Source organism: Vicugna pacos, chromosome 2 (assembly GCF_048564905.1).
Source record: "Vicugna pacos chromosome 2, VicPac4, whole genome shotgun sequence".
Lineage (NCBI taxonomy): Eukaryota > Metazoa > Chordata > Mammalia > Artiodactyla > Camelidae > Vicugna > Vicugna pacos.
In genome coordinates, this window is record NC_132988.1 from 76,961,693 (window position 1) to 76,983,808 (window position 22,116).

The 22,116-nt window shown below is 41.7% G+C and overlaps 2 long non-coding RNA genes across 3 annotated transcripts in view; both read right to left on the minus strand.

Moving 5' to 3' along the window:
• The window catches only part of LOC140687041 (uncharacterized), a 35,092-nt gene extending 26,379 nt beyond the window's left edge, over positions 1 to 8,713 (minus strand). For both annotated transcript variants that reach the window (XR_012061069.1, XR_012061068.1), the window contains exon 1: positions 8,547 to 8,713. This is a non-coding gene — a long non-coding RNA (uncharacterized lncRNA). The remainder of the gene's footprint in view (positions 1 to 8,546) is intronic.
• Positions 8,714 to 10,684: 1,971 nt separating this feature from the next.
• The window catches only part of LOC140687040 (uncharacterized), a 126,766-nt gene continuing 115,334 nt past the window's right edge, over positions 10,685 to 22,116 (minus strand). The window contains exon 4 of the long non-coding RNA XR_012061065.1: positions 10,685 to 11,074. This is a non-coding gene — a long non-coding RNA (uncharacterized lncRNA). The remainder of the gene's footprint in view (positions 11,075 to 22,116) is intronic.

Sequence of the window (22,116 nt, forward strand, 5' to 3'; positions counted from 1 at the left end):
TTAATGAAACAACTCTTTGTTGCTGGAGGGATCAAAAAGAAGGAGCCTTCTATCCTGGACAGAGATAAAGGACCATCGTAAGAAGCAGAGCAGAAAAAAAAAAAAAAAAGATCCCCCAGAAGTCGCCCAGGGAAGGTTAAATCCACCAGGATTTGCAGAAATCTTGGAAATAGCACTGGACATTCCAAAGGATTTAGAAAAAGGCTTGAACCATCTTATCTAGAGATCAAGTGTTAGAGAAACCAGCTGACATCTGAGTACAGATGTTTAAACTCTTCTTGTAGCTTCGCCTGCTAGCTGAATATCCATTGTGTGCTTTAATTCCAGCAGGAAGTCTCTCTCTGTGTAGCCCTAGGCTCCATGTCTTAGAACTTAATTAACCTGAATACTCAGAGCCATAATCTGCTCACCAGTTGTTAGCCTTACACGTTTAAAATGTGACTGTCGTCCAGACCACTGATTTCATACACAGGGAAGCCCCAACGTACCCACATGCTAAATTCCAAAGTTACACTTGAAAGCCGATTGGTAGGAAGTGGGAGTCCGTTTTTCCCATAGAAGTAATGCTATAAATCAAATGGTCTCAAATTTTAATGCACAAACGAATAGCACAGGAGGCTTGTTAAAAATAGATCCCTGAGCTCTACCACCAGAGTCCGATTCTGGGATGGACTCCAGCAAGCAGCATTTTGATTAAATACCCAGTTGATTCTGATGCAACTACACTTTGGAAAACATCATTATCAGTAGAGATAAGACTTTCTTCATACCCCCACAAAAGCTAATTTCACTCATAATAGAATTGAAATAGGAGTCATGATCATTTTCAGCTTTGAATACTCCCCTTGGTCACAGATCCTCAGGCTAAAAGTCCAACTGCTTGGAGCATGGAGAAAGCTGGTTTGAGTTCTGACGAACCCAGGAGGCAGCCCCTCTAGTGGAGGCTGAGCAAGCCGAGCGAGACCACAGCAACTGTCATAGGAAAGGGTTGCCCATAATTCACGGGTTTTTTTTTCCCCCTGAACTTGTCACTCCCTTTAGAATTCTAATTAAGATCCTGGTGGCTTAAAAGAATGAAGCTAACAACATAACGCCATTTGCAGCAACATGGATGCTCCTAGAGAATGTCATTCTAAGTGAAGTAAGCCAGAAAGAGAAAGAAAAATACCATATGAGATCGCTCATATGTGGAATCTAAAGACTCATGGACAGAGAATACAGACTTGTGGTTACCAGGGGGGTAGAGGGTGGGAAGGGATAGACTGGGATTTCAAAATTGTAGAATAGACAAACAAGATTACACTGTATAGCACAGGGAACTATACACAAAATGTTATGATAAATCACAGAGAAAAAAATGCAACAATGAGTGTGTATATGTCCATGAATGACTGAAAAATTGTGCTGAACACTGGAATTTGACACAACATTGTAAAATGATTATAAATCAATAAAAAATGTTAAAAAAAAAAAAGAATGAAGCTAGCTCCCTAACTTACTTCCCTTATTGCCAAGTAATAAAACAGAAAATCTAGCTCCATTAATTTCTGTATGATGACAGTATTTCCAGAAAAGCACAGCTTATTTGGGGATTTTTTTCCAGTGGAAATTAATTAACACTCAATTGCAGAGTCCAAGACCCAAAACAAAGACTGAATTGAGTGCTGTTTTCCTTGTAAGTAGGAAAATATACCAAATAGCTTAAGATACAGAGGCTCTCTCTAGCTGAGTGTCCAAAGTGATACAGAAAAAAAAATGCAAAGGACACGAATTGTTCTAAGTGGCTGAAAGATTTCAGAGATCCTTTGTGTGATGGCCTGCCAGAATTTCAGTCTAGCAAAGGTTGCTAAAAGACACTAGATGTGAACAGGCCATCTTTAACTCAAAAAAAAAAAAAAAAGAAAAGAAAAATCCACCAAGCTTAGAACAGAGTAACTTCTAGACCTTGAATGGCACAACATGACAATTTTATTGGCTGACCTTTCAAAAGTGAGAAGATCTAATTAGACACTCTGATGTGCAGGTTCTGAATTATGATGAGCAAGCAGGGGTCTCAAACCTCCCCTCCACTGTTGCAGCTAAACATTTGGGAGTAATATCACTAATTAAAATGCAGCGTTTCAACCTGAAAGCGGGGCTCCCACCTCCAGTGCATACTGGCTGAGCCCGCTGTTTCTGCTTCCTCTCCCCAACACACACTACCTACTATCTTCCACCATAGAGATTCTCCTTATTACAATTTTCAGTGTATTTCTTCAACAGATGCAACGTGTTTACTTGGGCGCCTGGAGACTCAATCTCTTCAGGTGGGTAATCATTTGAATGAGGAAAGTCAAGAAATCAATGTAATCCCCACCTCAACTCTGGCACAAAATAAATTCCATGTGGATTAAGGATCTAAAACTAAAAAACAAATCTGCAAAATACTAAGAGAACAAATGATCATGTTTGCCAGAGTTTATAACAGTAGAAATTTGACAAAAAAAAATTTTAAACCAGATTATCCATCAGTAAGGGAGTATGCAAGGGTAAATAATGTTTTATTCATGCACTGGAATAATATGTGCTTACTAAAACAGGTCTTTAAAAGGAGGAGGTGGAACTCTATATTCTGACACAGAAAGAGGTCTATGACATTGCTAAGTGAAAAAAGGGAAATTAGAATAAATTATATGTCAAGCAAAAACAAAACAAAAACAAAATAAATGTGTGAGTGCATGCATGAAAGAAATCCCTGGGGGGGAAAACGCATAAACCATTAACATTTGTTCTATCTAAGGGTGAGAACATGACACATCACCCCTTTATATATTTTATGCCTTTCGGTATAGTTTGAATTTCTGCTACAGTAAGAAATCGCGAGAGTCACATCGTTAAAAATATTAAATAGGTAAATTCCACCTCGTCCAAAGCGAAAGGAGGGAGACAAAAAGTGATTTAAATAGTGCAGTAATGGTTACAAGTGTAGAGGAAAGCAGTTAAGAGCAAGGGCACTTGAGCCAGACTGCCTGAGTTCAGATTCCAGTTCTGCCACTTTTTGTAAGTTACCTGACCTCAGTTTTACTTCTTAAAAAAAATGGGTATAATAATAATGAATTCCATCAGGGGTTGTAAGGATTAAATGAGTTAATACATGTAATGTGTTTTAAAGAGTGCCTGACAGCCTAAGTCTTCAATAAATGTTAATTTATTATTCTATTCTGGGAAGAGAGTGGATTCGCCACATTTTTTCGCTTAGTTGGCTTCAGTTTTTATGCCTCTCATAGTGTAAACATCTTACTGCATTCTACAGAACTAATATTTAAAGATCTACACTTCTCATACAACATGGTCCCTATGCCCAAGTCAACTACTTTTAGCAGTCGGTCAAAGAAACAATGGTTTGTTTCAATGCCAGTGGGAAAACCAGCGGTGTTAGATTCACTGAAAGATGGCCTGTCAGCCTACACTGTGGCATGTAAATATGGCCACGTATACTTAGTCTACGAGCAGTTTAGGGGATTTCAAGAGTGGCTTTGTCTATTTTCCTTTTTTTACACACAGGCTTTAGAATGTAGCCACAGTATACAAATATAACTACTTATTATAACTGAAGAAGCAAGAAACTACCCAATATGGTATATTACAAATAACAATAATTACAGAGACTATCAGACCTTTCACATTGCCTCAACTGACCTCTTCTTAACATTTCTCTTACACATTTTTATGCTACAAGGGTTTCTGATTCTTCTTCTATCTTAAATTATTTACTACTTCAGTTTGGTTAAGGAAGGAAGGGTGCCTGGGATAACCCTATGGTGCTGAAAACAACACAATTATAATCTCTGAGACAAAGCATCTTGGCATTGGTGCCAGCAGCTCTGTGGCCTGGGAACCAGCACTCCTGGTACAGACTGCAGGGCCTCACCACCAGGCACTGGCATTTGAGCATCCTGGGCTCAGGCATTGACTGGCATCTGCAACACACGTAGTAGCTTCAGCAGTGCCTTCAGTGGACATCAGCCACATAGGAGCCACTCTCAGGACGAGCAGCAAAAGGAACATTGCCACAGTGGCCAGTGAGGCAGGCACAAGATGGATGAGGTACCACCTTGTAGCATCAGGGTAAATGCTACAAGATGAAGGGAAGATACCTAGCACTTGGAGCATAATTTGAAATACCCTGGGGATTCCTTGGAGGTACTGAAATGAGTTCCCATGGGAATTTTGGATAGTTAAGGGTAGAATGTTAAACTTTGCAGTGAACTTGGATCTAAGACTTGAAAGAGTCCACAATACGCTTTATATAAAAACAAGGTGGAGGGGTATCCTGAACCTATTTCAGTGACTGCTCCAGCCAGTGGAAAAAATACCCATTTTCTGGGTGAATTATTAGCTACAGAGGTGTTCACAAATCTGAGGATCCTTGAATATCTTCAGAGATGGTCTTCAGCATTGTTAAGGGTCCTCTGGAGGCTCGGAGAACCTAGACGTTCAGGCCTTTGATTATGCAACAAATATTTATGCCAAGAATTACTAAACTATCCTGAAAAGATTATGGAAGAAGTTCCCTTGGAGACACCAGGGAGAACCTGGAGAATCAGGTGCCCTGAGTGTGAACTTCAGTGGATTTGCTCTTCACTCTTCATCCTCACCTGCAACCTTCCTCCAAATCCTCAAAAGATGCACTTATTTCAATTCATCTACATGCAAAAGCCCTTATGAGAATAAGCAAATTTTAATTTTGAGTTCTATTTTCAGTATTATTTTGAGTTTTAATTACTAAAGCTAGAGAGAACACCACACAAATTCTGAAACAGTGGCTCATTAGAGAAAGTGAATGTCCATTTTTTATAGCTTATAGAATGGTCTGAGAGTTCTTACGATATCAAAAGCAGGTGCATCTTTGGACTGGTCGACTTTTTAAGTTGAGGGTCAGTACGAGCAGGGAAAGGTTCTGAGCAAGAAGCAAGGTATGCTGAGGTTGTCACTGCAGAACCAGTGAGGTAGTTGTTCCATTTCTCACTTTTGAAAATAATAATGATAATATGATGATGTCTGTGCATCACAGAGAAGAACCTAGAACAGTCACTCCACAACACAATGATGACGGTCAATTATTCTACACTTCATTTTTCACATCAGATTTTGAGTATCCAGAAAGCAGGTCTGGGATTCTTTCCTTGTACATTGCCTAGAAAACTACCATATGCAAGTACATATTTATCAGGGCTTCTAAATTTAGTTTGCAATGGATGTAGTTAGGATCAGCCCTGCCAAAGTCTCTCTGGCTCTTCATATGGAAACACTATCCATTTCTGGGGGGATCTTTCAAAAGATAAGGTAAGAAGAACTCAGTTCCTGCTTTAGGACCCCTCTAACTGTAGGGATCTGTAGTAAAACATGGTACAACTCACAGCTGTGCTCTGTGTGCACAAAATGAAGACCTTCCCTCGAAAACTTCCTAGAGAGGGCAAGCACAGGAACCAGGAATGGAGGCTCTGAATTCACTGAGACCCAGGGAAGCAGAGGAAGAAAAGATGAAGAAGCAAGTGGCAATCGACACTGATGCAGAAGCCACGGTGCTTGTTGCCCATCATTGGGACTCTTCCTTCCACCATCCCCCAGGCAGGGGTCCCTCCCCCTGCCCTCATCTCAACTGACGTGTTACTTCTTCAGGATGTTTTGTCCATTTCTTTTTTCTTTTCTGTTTTAGTGAATCTATTTCTTCCACATTAAAGTATTTGGGGAGTATCCAGATATGGGTTTGACCTTGGGACATCTAGACCATGGAATCTGTATAAACTTTTTTTTTAATGAAATATGAGAACCTCAGGCATCTCCATCCTGTTTGACTGGATCTTAAATCTAAGACAGAAAGTTTTCCAACTCAGTAAATAGCAGGTTGATTATTCAGTGTGTAGTTAAAGAGAAAAATGTAATGATCCACTTCCCCGGCTCATCAGCCCAGGGAAGTCATTCGTCTCCAGCAATGAGGTGAGGACACAGGACAGAAGACACAGCAGGAGTAAAGGATTAAACACTAAGCCAGTTCTACATCATTTAAAAATAAAATGGGCCATGTTTTTTTTTTAATGCTTTCTGTGTTAATCACTCCTCAAAGCTAGAAGGGTAGACCCCCCCACCTCGGCCCAAGGGAGTACCATAGGGTTACCCTTAAATGATTCAGGATTTTAAGCCCATAAAACCAACTCACTAGATGCCACACAGTACAGTGGAGAAAATGCTTACTCTACTTGCAAGAGGAAAAACATGTAAATATGCCAATGTACCAATATCTTTGCTTCTGTGGAAGGAAGTCAACAGTCAAGAAGCCTGTGGCAGACATGGTTATTACCTTCACAGGGCCCTTTTTTTTTCTACTATGGTAAAATACACATAACATCTATCATCTTAACCATTAAAAATTTTTTTTAATTGAACCTTAAACTCCCTTTTTAAGCTTTACAGGGAGGGGATTACGTTTATTTATTCATTTTCTTACTTAATTTTTTTAATGAAGGTGTGAAGGAAAAACGGGGCTGGTCTAACAAGATAACTCACAAGTCTAGGAATGTGAAGGAGAGGCTGGACTGGGCTAACAAGATAACTCACAAGTCTAAGTATTGGAATACTGATCTGAGTTCTGCTAGACTAACTTGTAAATCTAGGTTAATTAGTGTTGGTTTGCTGTTTATGTTTTTTTTGCTAGCCAGCTGGGTTTTCAAAGATACATATCTGGCTTTGGAATGTTGGTTTGCTGCCTCCCCGCTTCCACTTTTGAGATGATAATGCTGCTAAAGCTGTTCCATGCCTATTGGCTGAATACCCCAAGCTTGTACTTTACCCTATAAAACCTCATGCACACGTCTTGGAGGTGCTCAGAGCTTCGGAGCAGAAGCCCCTCTGAGCCCGCTGACGTAATACATCTGAGTACTCCAACCCTCCGAGTGGTGCTTGTTTCTTGGCTGGCCTGTTGTTTCTGTAACAAAGGTACTGCAGATTGAACTCAGGACCTCGTGCATGCTAAGCACACACTCTACCACTGAGCTATACCCTACCCTTCCCATCTTAACCATTTTTAGGTGTTCAGTTCAGTGACATCAAATGCATTCATAATGTTGTGCAACCATCACCACCATCCATCTCCAAACTCTTTTCATCTTCCCAAACCAAAACTGTGCACCCACTAAACACTAACTCCCCACTTCCTGCTCTCCCAGCCCCTGGAGGCCACCATCCTACTCTCCGTCTCTGTGATCCTGACTGCTCGAAGTATTCCCCATAAGTGGAGTCATACAGTGTTTGTCTTCTTGTGACTGCCTTATTTCACTTAGCCTCAAGTTTCAGTCACACTGTAGCATGTGTCAGAACTGCCTTCCTTTTTAAGGCTGGTTAATTTTAATGCAACAGTTTTAAAAATCAAAAAGACAGGATCCATATTACTGATTTTTCCTTTTGTTTCAGGCTCCAGCATGGCTCAGCACAGGCTGTGACGGATGCTGTCTTTATTTTAAATTTTGGCATTTTGTTCATCATGGATATATCTGTATTCATGTTGATTTTTTTTAAATAGTAACATATTATTCAACTTGATTAGTGAGCTTTTTGGCAGCCACCCCTTTACACTTTGTGCCTGAGGTGAATGCCTTGTTCCCCTCATCCCAGTCCCAGCTGTGGCTCTGCTCCACAAACAAATAAACATGCAGTATAACGTCAAGTGGTGCCCTTATTAAGCATGCCTTTTTATTCTGATGGTTCCATCACCCCTCCCAGGGTAGCCAATTCCTGCAGAGCTAGTAAACAGCTCCCCTTCCAGCAAATCTTTCATATGTAAAGCAACCACTCCAAGCCCAGACCCCAGCTACTTCATTCAGGTCGCTAGCTCTGGCCCTAGTCACCCAGGGCCAGGTACCAGACAAGTAGGCACAGCCAACCCAAAACCCCACCGAAGTTATTCAAATTAGTCAGTCCTAAGGCTGCCCATCCTGCCTGCCTGTTCCTTCCCATGGGAACCACAATAAAGGCTCTTGCCAGTTTCTACCCTCCCTCTGCCTCCTGACTGGCCCTGGTGCTGCCCCCTGTGGCCCTGCCTGGCATGGCATGTCCCTTCCTTTTGGGAACTGTGAATAACGAACTACCTTTTCTATGGCAATCATCCCCTGACCCTCACTGTACATGAATAATAATAAAACCTACATTTTGGAACAGTGCTCAGGGAAGGTGGTATGGAGCAAAGAAGGGTGCTGTTTTAGGTAGGTGGTCTGGGACAGCATCTCTGAAGAGATGTCTTTTGAGCAGCTTCCTGAAGGCAGGGAGGAAGGAAAATCATCTACTTCCTGACTAGATAATTTGATCATTTCTGAACCACCTCTCCCCCTTTTTCTTCCTCTCATGATTTTTTCCTCTCTCAAGCACCATTTTCTTGTGTTTTTCTCTTGCCCTTGTGGCCATGCCGGCCTGGTCCTCACTGCCTGGTGGGGTTCCCAGGGCCTCATCTACTCCCTGGTGTCAGTAATGTTTTAGGCACCAATTCTTCCCCACAAGCAGTTCCAAATACTTACCGGCCTTCCTACAGACTATCCCACAGACAGTACAAATGTATCCTGTCTAAAACCAAACATGAGAATGTTCAATACTTTTCCACTTGGATTATAAAGCTGTCACAATTGGTCCTTTCCCTCCAATCTTTCCTGCAACCAATTCATGCTCTACAGTGTTGCCAGAGGACTCTTAACACAGACTTCCTGCCTAATAATTTCAATGCTTCCTCACTGTCTACAAAACAAAGGCCAACATTCTGAGCCCGGAACTATCATCCCAGCTTCATTCCCAGTGACATCTCCCACAGCCTCAAGCCTTTGCTCCACCAGGTTAACAAGTGTCCCCAGCGCCCAAAGTGCACTGACCTCACTGACTGCATTCATTGTCAACTCCAGTGCAGCCATGGACTCTGATAACCATTCTCTGAATATTTTAGAATATTTGAGTCACAAAATAAGGACATGTTTGCTGTAGAAAATTTAGAAAGTAAAGAAAACCTAATGAATAAAACTGGAATCACTCCCTCTAATCCCACCACCCATTCTATCCACTTACAAGTGTTAACTCAGTACCTACTGTGCGCAAGAATAAGACAGAGCTAGATGCACAGGACGTAGAGCCTCTTAAAGATGCTTGAATGAAACAGAGAGATAGAGAGGACTTTTCATATGCTGCTCCCTGTGTCTGAAATGTCCTTCGCCCCTTTATCATGTGGCAGACTTCTCCTACCCTCAGAGGTCAACTCAAGCCTCTCTTCATGAATCTTCCCTGATTTCCCCTAGACTGAGCTCATTTTAGACACTACCATTTGATTTTTTTGCTGTTCTGTACCTTGTATTTTCATCCGTCTTAGCCCCTATTACACATTACCAAAGGGTTTTGACACTGTGTATATCTACCTCCTCTTCTAGTCTGCGGACCTTCAAGGCTGGGAATCGTGGTGGCCAATCCAGCCCTGATGCACAGCAGGCCCTTAGAAGACAAATGTTACTGAACTGTGCTTCATAAGATTTCTCTTGAGTCAGAAACACCCAAGTGGTTTCAGTAACTGCAACTTCATTCGATGAAAGCTTTGTATATCTTCCAAACACCTCTTTTTATCTTAAAGCATTTCCCCAGGTCATGCTTTAAATGCAATAACATATATAACTCATTTTAATGGGACATGTTACACAATAAGCAAGTCCCACTAGATACCAAAGCAAAGCAGAAGGGTCATTTGGTACGCTTCGTACTCTCATCGAGCCTGCAAAAATTATTTAGCCTGACCTTCTTACTAAACTCCCACTAGTTTCAAAGCATTTAAAATAATCCATTAGCTACTCCTTGCAACTCCTCTCTGAGCCTAGTCAATGTGCTTATGACATTCTAAAGATATTGTTTAAAGAAGGTAGAAACAAAAAAACAGCTCTCTTGGAAAGCCGTGGGATTACCCAACAGTGCCTAGCACCTGCACAGAAAGCAGCCAGCGCTTAGGTTGAGACGCAAGCAAAAGATTTTCCCTTCACCAGGGACCCCTGTGACTAGCACTCACCGTTTAAACAAGAGTCGTCTGAAAATTCCACAGATTGAGGGAAGATTACCAGAGCAGCCAGGACCATCTATGGGAAGCAAACTATCACTTGGATAAGCAGGAATTTAAGGGGCACAAGGGAAGAGGGGGTCCTCGTAACTTGAAACACAAACATCAGCAGCACCAGGCGTAGAGGACCCCAGAATGACTGCTTTGCAACTGCTCAGGCCTTAGCAGTGAGGAAGTGATTCAGTATAAAATGAGGGGAAACTGAAACATTATATATAATGTTATTACATGTTACCATATAATACATATATTTTTGTGTTGTATAGTATTATGTGATTATATACAATTATATATAATATATAGTAATTAACATTTTGAGTACTCATACATATTCTTGTAACAATTCTGTGAAGTAGGTAATATAATCCCCACTTTAAATTAGAGAAAACTAAGGCTCAGTGTGGTTAAATAATTTCCACTCCAAGTTAGCAAGTGATGGGGATGTGTTCAAGCCTAGCTCCGTCCAATGCCACGTGGAAAATAACCATCACACCATATTGCCTCCCAGTAACATAAGCATTCATTGAATCATTCTATCCCTCAGGGCTCCAGCAAGAAACAGATGACACATTCCAATTTAATACCATGAAAAAAGTTTAATAAGAGGCTTGTCTCCAGTGGGGCAGGCATGGGTAGGGAACCTCAAGGGACAATGCACAGTTGGTATCAGTGGTCCCTGTTAATACCCAGAAGCCTGAAGGGGGCAAAGTGGCTGCTGGAATTTGGAAACAAAGAGGCTGTGTGGGGAGGGACACTTTACAGAAAATGTAAGGTAGTCCAGAATGAGCCAATGCATTGGATACTACAACAAGAGGGGAGGGGTGATGAACACACAGGCCTCCATCTCCTCTGTCCCTTTGAGCCCTGCCAACGCTCCCATTGACCAAACCAACCTTGAGCCAGAGAGTGAGTAGTCTGGTGACACCGGCCAACTACCAGGGCACAGAACAAGGTGGAAGAGTGGATCTGAAAAAAGAAACAGATTGACCAAACGTGAACTTAAGGGAGAATCATGGTGTCATGAGATTTCTTCAGAGTCAGCAAGAAGATGCACAGAAAGGTATATTATTCCAAAGGATGAGGGCAGGAGGTGAAGAGAGAGAAAGTTTGGCATAAAACATAATAAAAATCACACTTGATGAGAAAATAATATGTCCATTAAAAATAATATCTCCTTCAATTTTTGTTTTCTGATTAATAAAGAATAATCAAAATATGCCTGTAAGTGTACTTGGTTTTTTTCTTTGCTTGACCTGATGGCTTGATGACTTAAAGAAAAAGCGAAGAGCCGGGAAAAAACTATACTAGCCAAGAAAAAGAAATTCAACTGGGAAAGCAGTAATTCTGCCACTCCTCCTTCTCCATGTTTTCTAGGGGAAAGTAGGCTCAGAGAGGACCCAAGACCACGGGCTAAGTCGCTCCCTTTTGGAAATGAACAAAAGCGTGGGAACTGAAGACAAGAGAACAAAGAGAAAAACAAGAGGTGGAAGATAGCCACAAATGAACAAACAAAGGAGCCCTTTCATGCGAATATCAGCCAAGGGAGCTGCACGTTCCTCGAATTCAGTCAACAGGCACCATATATTGAATAAATACTGATACCTATAAATTCTTCTTTCAAGTTTCAGTTTGTTGAATTCCTGTGTAATGAGGAATAAGTCTACCATTAAAGAAAAAATGGACATTGACACAAAAGCCTATTATCAAATAATATTTAAGTTGAAATTAAACACAGACATCCACCCCAGCCCATTCTTTCTTCAAAGACAACCATGGATATTCAGAGGCCAAGGGTCTTTGCTGCCTTGGAACACATGATGCAACCAGCCGAGGGAGCAGAACTCAGTTTAAAGGCAAAGAGGGGAAGATGTGCTACACTCTTCGTGTTTGAATGATCAATGACTGTATAAAAACTGAAGGCAGGCAGCTGAATCCCATGGATTCCCCTTGAGATGTACTTCCTGGTCTAAAGGATGCCTCACCTACAGCAGTGTCTCGGCACGATCACCACACACACTCGTTAGTCATGAGGAATGATGTCCAGAGTCCTCTGACTCACCACCATGAGGGGAAAGACCCACACGCAGGGCAGCAGGCCCTGTTGCAGAGGACTAAGCGGGAAGGCACTCATTTCAAACCACAGGGAAACTTCTCATTTTTTCCTCTCTTTTGGCAGAGCTTTAAATCGTTCAGGTGAAAACTTAATTGCATTTAGCACACAGCAGCAGTAAGTAAAGTAACCTAAATGATCACTCAGGAAAGTAACCATACTTTTTTACACTTTTAGGTATACAGAGGGAACTGTCACCACGTGTGAAACTGGGGCAGGAGCTGAGCTAGACATGGGAATAAGTACGTGGCCAAAGGAGAATCTGAATAAACATAGAAAGAAATAAGATGGAGAGTAGCTGAGTTCAAGGGCTTGCACAGGTCCATCACAGATAAACATCCACAATTTACTTTAAAATCTTCAGCATGGTGAGCGGGGGGAGGATATAGCTCAGTGGTAGAGTGCGTGCTTAGAGTGCACAAGGTCCTGGGTTCAATCCTCAGTACCTCTGTTTTTAAAACAAAGTTTAAAATCTTCAGCATAGACAAGGGGACCCAATAATGTGTTAGTTGATTTCAGCTTTATTTGAGGAGCAGTTGGTTGTCCTAACCAGGAACCCACGTTCGTGGGGTAAAAGCCCACACCCCAAAGGGATCGCGATGAGCACTTCAGGTATTCATTCCTTGGTCCTCACCTATGCTTTTGTTAATGAGTATAGAGAATTTCAGAAATAGAGTTCCTTTGCTGAAATCAGCAACATCTCAGCACCAAGGATGTAGAAACAGGCTCTTGCCGGTGAAAACAGTGGTATTCAAGATAATGTGGATCGGTTAAAATACCTGTAACATTTCCCACCCCTGCACGAACAGAGCAAAGAATGGATTGAGGCTTGTGTCCTGTATGCTTGAGGGTGAGGCTTCAGACTTAAACGTTCCTGAGTAAACAGAAATGAGAGGGCTGCGGAGGCAAGAAATAGACACAGTGACACTTCAGGACAGAGATGATGAGATGTTTTGCTTTTTAAGTTCTTACACATGTAATCGTCAATTTTTAAAGATCTTGAATGCATTTCTTTCAAACACAAACTCTATACATTAATAACTGGTTACCCTAAAGCCTACACTGTACTTAAAAAAAAATGTAAGGAGATCCCATGCTTATCCACGACTAACCCCTACCCTACACAGAAATACGCTACCTAGCCACAAACACGAGATCTCCCAATTTATGCTACGACTTCTCTCTGCATTTCACTGGGTAATTTAACTCAAAATAACCAAAGGTGTTTTACTGTCCAATTTTCATATGGTAGCACATTGTAGCAATCTGTTGATAAATACCTACCCTGCAGTGCTTCTAGATTAAAATTTAAAACATACCTCTTGAGATTTTTAACCATTTCCATTTAAAGAATTGTCCAGCTTTTACAAAACCTCACTTTTAAGCATCTCCAACATGCGGGGTTTTGTCTAACACTTTACCCCAAATCCCTTCATGAACTGTTAGTTACTAAATTATATGTCCACTTTTCATATGGTGCGTTCGTTTTTCATAAGATCCCCAACTGCTTTTCCTAATTCTGCTGAACGATGACAAGGAAGACATTACAGATCTGCGGGCAGTAACACTGGCGAGTGCTGGAGCCCCTGCAGTATTAAATACTGGAGAGGAAGCAGCCAGTTGTACAGACCCATCTGAGGCTTCTTTGCATAATCCGTTAATGAAATGAGACTGCTGAATTAGAAGTTGGGCATCCCTGACCCAGATTCTTAGAGTAAGGGTAGTTGCCCTAGATGTCTGTCAAGAGTGTGCATTAGAGTGTATTCTTAATCAGTGAGCAATCAAAACAAATATTTCACTCCGCTTCATAAATCTATGCTGTGTGATTGCATCTGACACATCTAGGAGAAGATAATCCCTTACAGTTCACTGCCTCCTGTTTCTAAATGTAAGCTGCATTGACTTAAACAGGCCTCTCTCCACTCGGCCTGTACTGGAAAGATATGTAGAGGGTTCAGAGAAACTGGTGAAGCCAGAATTCCTAACTGGTTATTGGAATACGAATTATGGGCACCAGGACCCCCTGCCTAACCAGGACTGAGATTGCCAGAGTTGGTAGTGTTCTCCCAAATGAGGTACAGGAAGAAATTAACGTGGGGCTCTTTCAACAGGGGAAAAAAAAAAAAAGGTGCACCAGTGTATATTTTAGTGTTGTTTATTTCAACATTGTTGGCAGTAGCAAAATAAAAAGAGGAAAAAAGAAAATTACCTTAATCTCCATCAATGGGGAAATGCTTGAATAAATGCATTCATGGACTATTATGCAATTGTAGAAGTGATACCACTTGGAGGTTAGAGACATGGAATGTGAGTCAGACTGCCTGAGCTGCTCAATCCTCCGCTTCCTGATCTGTGTGACTCTCACAAACTACTCAATTTATTTTAACCTCAGTTTTCTCTGGAAATGGAAGATGCTGATAACATTAGTACCCACCTCACAGGGTTCACAAAGGGACTAAATAAAGCGTTTACAAGACTGAGTTGGACATAGTAAGCATTCAGTAAAAGAAGCTATTAAAGATTAAACATTAAATTAATTGTCTATTTAGGGCTAATAACTGAATTGCTTAGATGTCCTTGGCAGAGTAATGTTCACGGTAGGATAATATTTTTAAATGATCCTATGTATCTATATATATTTGCCGAGCCCATAAAAAGCTACAGAAGGACACATACCATTTACAGAAGAGAGAGAAGAGAATAAACTTTTTCTTTATATACTTTTGTGTTGTTTAATTTATTATAATAAGTAGGAAATACCTATGCAATTTGTTAAATCCAATGAAGAGAAAATGTGCATTAATCTCCCAGCATGTGTTTGGATACATAAAGTCAGGAGACATTTGGCCTTGAGCCCAGATATGGAAACCAGCACTGGGGTGGAGGAGAGAGCACAGCCTTGTGGCAGGCCAGACCAGACTTGGTATCTCTTTCTTAACTATCTACCTGTATAACTGGACTGCAGACCCCCAGAGGACACTGACTATTGGTCGTTAACAGCGTCGGTGCCCACAGATGCTATATTAATGGATGGCTCCATCCCAGAGGGCACTGATTTTGCACGCATCAGTGAAGATAGACTAGGTGATACTGCAGAGGCTTCAACAACAAAGGTTTCTTTCTCATCCACATTACATCGACAGTGCAGATCAGCCACAGTTCCGTGCCAGGCTTCCCTGGAGATCCAAGCTGATGGACCGCAGCCTTCATCTGGAACGCTGCTGAGCTCATGGCAGAAGGAAGAAAGAGAATGGGGAGCTGCACACTGGCTCTTAAAACTTTGCCTGGACATGACTCATCTCTTCTCTTCTGCTCACATTTTACTTGCCAAAGAAAATCAATCACATGGGTGTGCATGAGTTCAACAGGATGGAGATGTGTGATCTTCTATCAGGGAGGACACCAGTGTGGGTGTAAGGCACTGTCGCCTCGCCTGTGCTTCTCCGTTACTCTGTGTTATTCACACCTCTCCCTTCTCTTCTTGAGAAGAGGTTTATAGTCCCTTATCTGAACCTCTTGGGGCTAAACTTATTTCAGAATTGAGAATTTTTAAGATTTTATGGTGCAAACATACTTCAGGTAATATACTAAACAAGATCTGGGCAGCATATATTTTCTAGACAAAATACATAAATATCCACATTAAATGAGATAAATAAAGATTAGAAATAGTCTCATTTCTGGTACTTCCACCAAGTAAGTCTGCACTAAACCTATAGGGAAAAAAATAAGGATTATCAAAACTTTTTGGAATTCAGAATTGCAGGTAATGGTTTGTGGAGAGGTATAATCAAGAATTACCAATGGAATAAATCTGCTTTAATGTCTCTTTCTCCCACAGAAAAGAAGCAAAACCCATAATCAATGAGGCATTTAAAGGAAAACCATATATCTTGGCAGTTCCATGAGGTTTCCATTCTACTTCCTGTCGAGATAGAATGATTTACGGCACCGTTTAGACCCAACATTCCAGGTCTACAGCAGCCAGAGAACATAAACCAAAACCCTTGACGTTCATGCTTCAAATTTCTCTTTATTGTAGTGACTTATGTTTATATCAAAGATATTAGTTTATTTGAATACATTCCAGGTAGGTAAATTCCAGTATTTATTCAGAAACTTGGACTAATAAGCAACAGTATGCTAGGGAAATCATCCTGAAAAAATATTAAGGGAAGAAATCAAAACCAAAATTGGGTGAGAAGCAAATAGCTCACACCAACCCCAGTCTTCAGGCAATCCTTGGTAAAGGCAATTAGTTGGCCTGCTCTTAGCTCCAAGAGAACATGTAAGCGTCACTGTTCCAAGCTAGTATGTCAAAAGGAGCAATATTTATGGTCAAAAGACCTAGGTTTGATTCTCAACTCTGCCACTTACTTGCTTAGTAAGACTTAGCAACATTCTGAGCATCCATTTCTCATACAGAAGATGACATTAGTGAACTATCTTGCACGTCCATCTACGTCGCAAGCTTGCAGAAGGACTCAGAGGAGGAAACATCTGCTCTTATGGCTCTGTACCAGTGCTAATTGCTGCCATGATGCTGGTCTCTTAAAGCTGTCCTTAGGTCAGATGCGAGAATCCCTTTTCCAGCCATCTTTCCTCCTCATGAACACACAGCAGAGACCCACTTAAGAGTTCATGGGGCTCTTCCGATCTTGAGGTACACTCTACTCTTTTAAAAGCTACATAAAAACTCTTATCCAGATTTTGGCTTTGTCTTAAGGATCTGTGTGCTTTATCTAGTTCCTTCTATTTAAGAAAAATAAAATTTTCTAAAAGAACAGGCCATGCAAATTCTTCCTAGTGATATCAGCCCCAGGAGTTCATTTGACAAGCTGCAATGACCACTGAGAAGACTGGCCAAGTCAGAGTTAAAAATTAAATAAATAACAAGATGAACTGGCACCCTGATGGTGCAGCCTGGGCTTTAATTCAGATAAGACACTAATATTCCAATTTGATGAAACATAGAGGCAAGAGGTTGATTTAGTAAGGCTGTGCAATCATAAGTGATTTTTCTTATTATTTTATAACAAATAAGAATTGAGATTAAAAAGAGTCTTAATAACTCCATTCTGGTTCAATACCATGTATCAAGAATTTCTGGTGGAAAAGTTGGCTTATATGATATGTGAGTTTAAGGCGGGGAGGGGAGGAGGGGAAGAAAAGTATCTGTCTCAGAGTCTGGAATATTAATTATAGTGGCCTCTTGTAAATTTCAGACTCCAGAACCGTTCCGTATAAGTCCCTGATTTGGAGAAGTTCTTTGCCCTTCTTCTGTGCACAGTTCGCGTTACAGGGAAGAAATCCTACTAGGTCAGTATCTTGGACCAACAAAGCAAATTTTACCTGTTATTTCTAAAATCTGAAAAGCATATGGGAAATATCTATTGATAACAGAGGGAACTACAGGAATTATTGTGAACCAGAGAAACAGAATCACAGCTTTCATGTTCTTTATTCAAATAATTTTCCTTCCAGGTCCCCAATCCTATCATTTATACTTACTTTTTAAAATGTCAAGAGTCCTTACACAGCTTCATTCAACATTTGGCCAGCATTTATTGAGTAACTGCCACAGGAAATACAGAAGAGAGCAAATCAACGTAATGCCTGTCCACAGAGAGCTTAAGTCAAGGTCTGGATAAATTCTAGTTTCCAGTGGAAACACGATTCAGAGAGCCGGGAGGGGTCAGTACCAGGGGCCTGTTTTGCCAGGTGGGGATCGAACAGATACTACCTATAGGTAAGAAAGGCAAGGGCAGGTGAGTGAGGCTGCAAGAACCAGTCTTACAAAGGGTGCACCAAAGAGAGGTCGGCTAAGGCTGGGAGGCACTGGTAGGTGCCATAGCTCTGAACACACAAGGTCCAGAGTCTGGATAGTCAGAGATAAAAGCAAGAAGCCAGGAACCAATGGGCAGAACTATCAGAGATCCTGATTAGAAGCCCTCTGCTCTCTCTGCCTTACTTTCTCCTCCCTCTCAGCTAAGCGTGGGCAGCCCCACTGGGGCCCACAGAAATGTGTTACAAGCATGACAATCCTAAGTCTGCAGGAAGGTTCCAACCTAGAAGGGCGCCGTGGCAGAGCTGCTGGGCTCTCTGTGAGGTCAAGACAGTGGCATGTTCAGGTCCTCCAGGGCACCGCAAACGTGTTAATTTGTAGCCAGACAGGAACACCCAGAGCCCAAATAAGTGAGCCACAACCCCTGGATCCAATAATGACAAATCTGGGGGTTTCGATAGAGAAACAACTGCTTTTAGAATTAGTAGTGAATGTTCATATACTCCCTATTCTAGAGTAACCTGGAAAATTCTTGGGAAAAATGCAATATCCTTTTCCAAGATGCCATGTGAGTTTATCACAAACAGTAATGCTTCTATTAAGTAAAATGGAGGGTGCATTTTCAAAGATATACTTTATTAGGAATTACTTTGATAGGGACAGAAAGATATAGTGACGTTCTAGGTTATCAGAAGAGGGAGTTCCATATCAGAGCAGGAAAATATGTTTCAACATTTCTGGGATACCATCAAATGGGTTGAATGCCACAAAGAGGGATCATGATACGACTTTCTGTTCCAGGCGCAAAGATATGCCCAGCCTGCTGCCCATGCATCTGGCCCTGGAGCTTTACTGCAGACTTGCTCCCCTGCAGTGGCAGAAGTGCTGTCTAGCTCAAGGCTCAGGAGCTGTACAGAGCAGCAGATAAATTTGGCTGTGGCTTGGATGCAATTCACAGCCTACAAAACAGACTATTTCCCTGTGCGGTTTTGCTCAAGGTCAGGATTACACACTGGGGAGAAAAAAAAAAAAAACCTCCCATGCATGAGTCAGGCAGCCAAATACAATTGTGGTTAAGACCTTCAGGCAGGGGCCCTTCCAGGGTCACAGGCACTGTTCAAGCCACAGCTTTGTCATCTCAGCAGGGAAGGGCTTCCCACGGCCATCCCGAGCCCTTGCCCGTCGCTAGGTCGGCTCCTCGAAGCTCACCAGATTTGCCATTTGTGGGACATAAATGGTATCATTTACAATTTCTGACTCTAATTCAACAATTTCTGACAACAAACCACATCTCCCATCCAAGATGATTTAGAGCTGACGTGATGTTTCATCACTTCAGTCGACACCGGTCGGACACTAAGCATCACTTTCCGAACGCACGGTCAGCAGGCTCTGCATGGATGTGCGCAGGAAATGGGCACTGATGGCTGGCAGAGCCCCAGCACCCACCGTCTGGGATTCTGATCCTGTAGATTTGAGCAGGGGTCCCAAGAATCTGGACCAAAGCAAGCACTCAGGTTATTCTAACTCAGGTCAAAGGCCCATGTTGTGAGAAACCATGATTAAAGAGACTGAAATGATGTCCTGGCATGTGAACATATTTTAAACTAAACACAGAAAACAACCCCTTCAAGTAAAAACACTGTAAGTTCAACAGCATGAAAACTCTGCTGTGGTTTTATTCTACCGCTGGTGGTTTTACTTGTGATACAGCAAGTATCTGTATCTGACATTCAGCATTTGTCTTTAGCTTCGCAAGCTATTCGCAAGAAGCCATAAATATTTTATGCAAATTCTGATCCACAAATGACCAAATAAACTCAATATCTTATGCATGACTGACAGGGGCCGTGGGAGATTAAAAACTGTGCCATATCACCCAACACTATATATTTTCCTATTTGGGTTCATAACCCAACATCTTGAACTTGCACTTTCTTTTAGCAGCAATAATGTTACTAGATTTATGCACCACAGCAATATGCCTCACATAATGCAAGTGCTTGATTTACAATTGATTTTAAAGCTTGTGATGCACAGCTTAATGAAGGAACCACTTTACTTGTCATATCTTTAATTTCAACTCTCATTTTAAGCCCAAATTTATTTTGCACTTCTAAGGATTTTTCTCTCCCTTTTTTCTCTATACCACTACTAGTAAATGGTTATGTAGGACATAAAATGTAATATATCTGCCAATACTAAAGGAAAGATGCAGAGGAAGATGAAAAAGAGAAATGAAAAGGGAAGTAAAGGAAAGAGAAGAGTGGGAAAGGAAGAGGAAGAAGATGAAGAGGAGGAGGAAGAAGATGGCTTCTGATTCCAAGCAAAGTGTGCTACTGTTCTTGTGCACTCCTGCAACGCTCAGAGATATCTGCTCCATCCACCACCTCCACCTTTCCCTTCAGCTCGTGCAATGAGATGAAGTTCACATGATCTCTCCCAAATCCAGTGATCTAGCCTATGCGGGCCCAAGAGGCCCTCAGAGATTTGGCAAAGACTCAAAACATACTTGGTGCCCAGCCTTCTGCCTCCTTCTTGGAGAGGAGACCAGAGGTGACGTCCCTATGCTGGAGATGCGCCAGCTCATCTCACTGATGCTCCATCCAGCAACTTGTCATCCACATAGTACTAGGTCTGGCCACCCACCTGGTGTTTTGAATTCAACCTCTTTCCCAGCTGCACTGATCTAGCACTCAACAAACATTTATAAGCACTTCCAAAGTGCAGGTACTGTGTTTGACGCTGGGATGCCAAGTTTAATAAGATTTAGAGTTTAACCAGAGCCTAAGCGGCAGACATAAAAGCAGACAGACAGCCCTGCTGGAAGAAATTGTGGAAGATTTCCTCAAGGAGAAGAACCCATGTTGAGTCTTGAAGGATGAGCTGGAGTTCGCCAACTGAAGTAGTAGGAGCAAGGATTGATTATAGTTCAAGGCAAGGAAGAGGCATGACCAAAGGCACAGAAGTGTGAAATATTCAATGTAGAGGATAGAGTCAGTTGAGCATTACTGGACTATGAAGTGTGAAGCCTGAGGAGGTGGAGCATGAAGCTGAAGGCCAGAGGCCAGGATGGAGGGCTTGAATGCCTCACAGAGCAGCTTGGATTTATTTTTATGAGCAGTGGGGAACTGCTAAGGATTTTTTCTTAAGAATGATACGCCAGGCGGAGGGTATAGCTCAGTCGTAGAGTGTGTGCTTAGCATGTATGAGGCCCTGGGTTCAATCTCCAGTACTAATAATAATAATAATAATAATAATAATAATAATAATAATAATACCACCTAATTACCTCCTTCCCCCACCCCCCAAAAAAAAAGAAGGATAAAATACTGGGCTTTAAAAACAAAAAAATAGAGAAAAAAAGAATAAGAAAAATAAAAGTTAAAAAAAATAAAGTGGCAATATAGATTGCCAAATTTTAAAATACTAAAAAAAAAAAAAAAAAAAAAAAGAATGATATGCCAGATTGGCATTTTAGGAAGACCTCGCTTGCGGTGGTGTGAATTTTGCTTCTGAGGTGGGGTGGGGCAGGTAGTAAGGGACCAAGATGAACGGCATCAGGACCACTCAGGAGACTTCTGAGTCCACGCGAGAACTGGTGAGAAGCAAGCAGAAAGAGGGAGGCATGGAGCTGAACGGTTCTTCAGAAGGCTAAATCAGCTGGGCGTGTCAGATAAGGAGAACTCCAGGGAGATTCCCAGGTCTCTGACTCATGTGACTCGGCAATAAGTTTAAAGAAACAGGGAAGGAGGAGGGGAAACTTGTTTGGGAAATGAAGGGTGATTTATGAACTCATCAAGAATTCTGAATCCCTTTACACAAGCCATTCACCCTCCACAGACTGTGAAGACTTTCAAAACTCCACGGGCTGTATCATTTAAAAAGAGCTATTTTCCCAAAGGGTCTGTTCTCTGAAGTTGCCCTGTCTAGATTTCAGTTTGTATGTTCCTGACTCCATTACGGTGAATGTCCACATACAGGGAAGATGTGTTCTGCTTTCAACACTTATTTCATCACCCTGCTCATCCTCTGCTCTTCTGTCTGTCCACGTTTACCCATTTGGTGTTTCTGGCGTCAAAGATCTGCTGCTGTGTGGCTGGTGATTCAGCC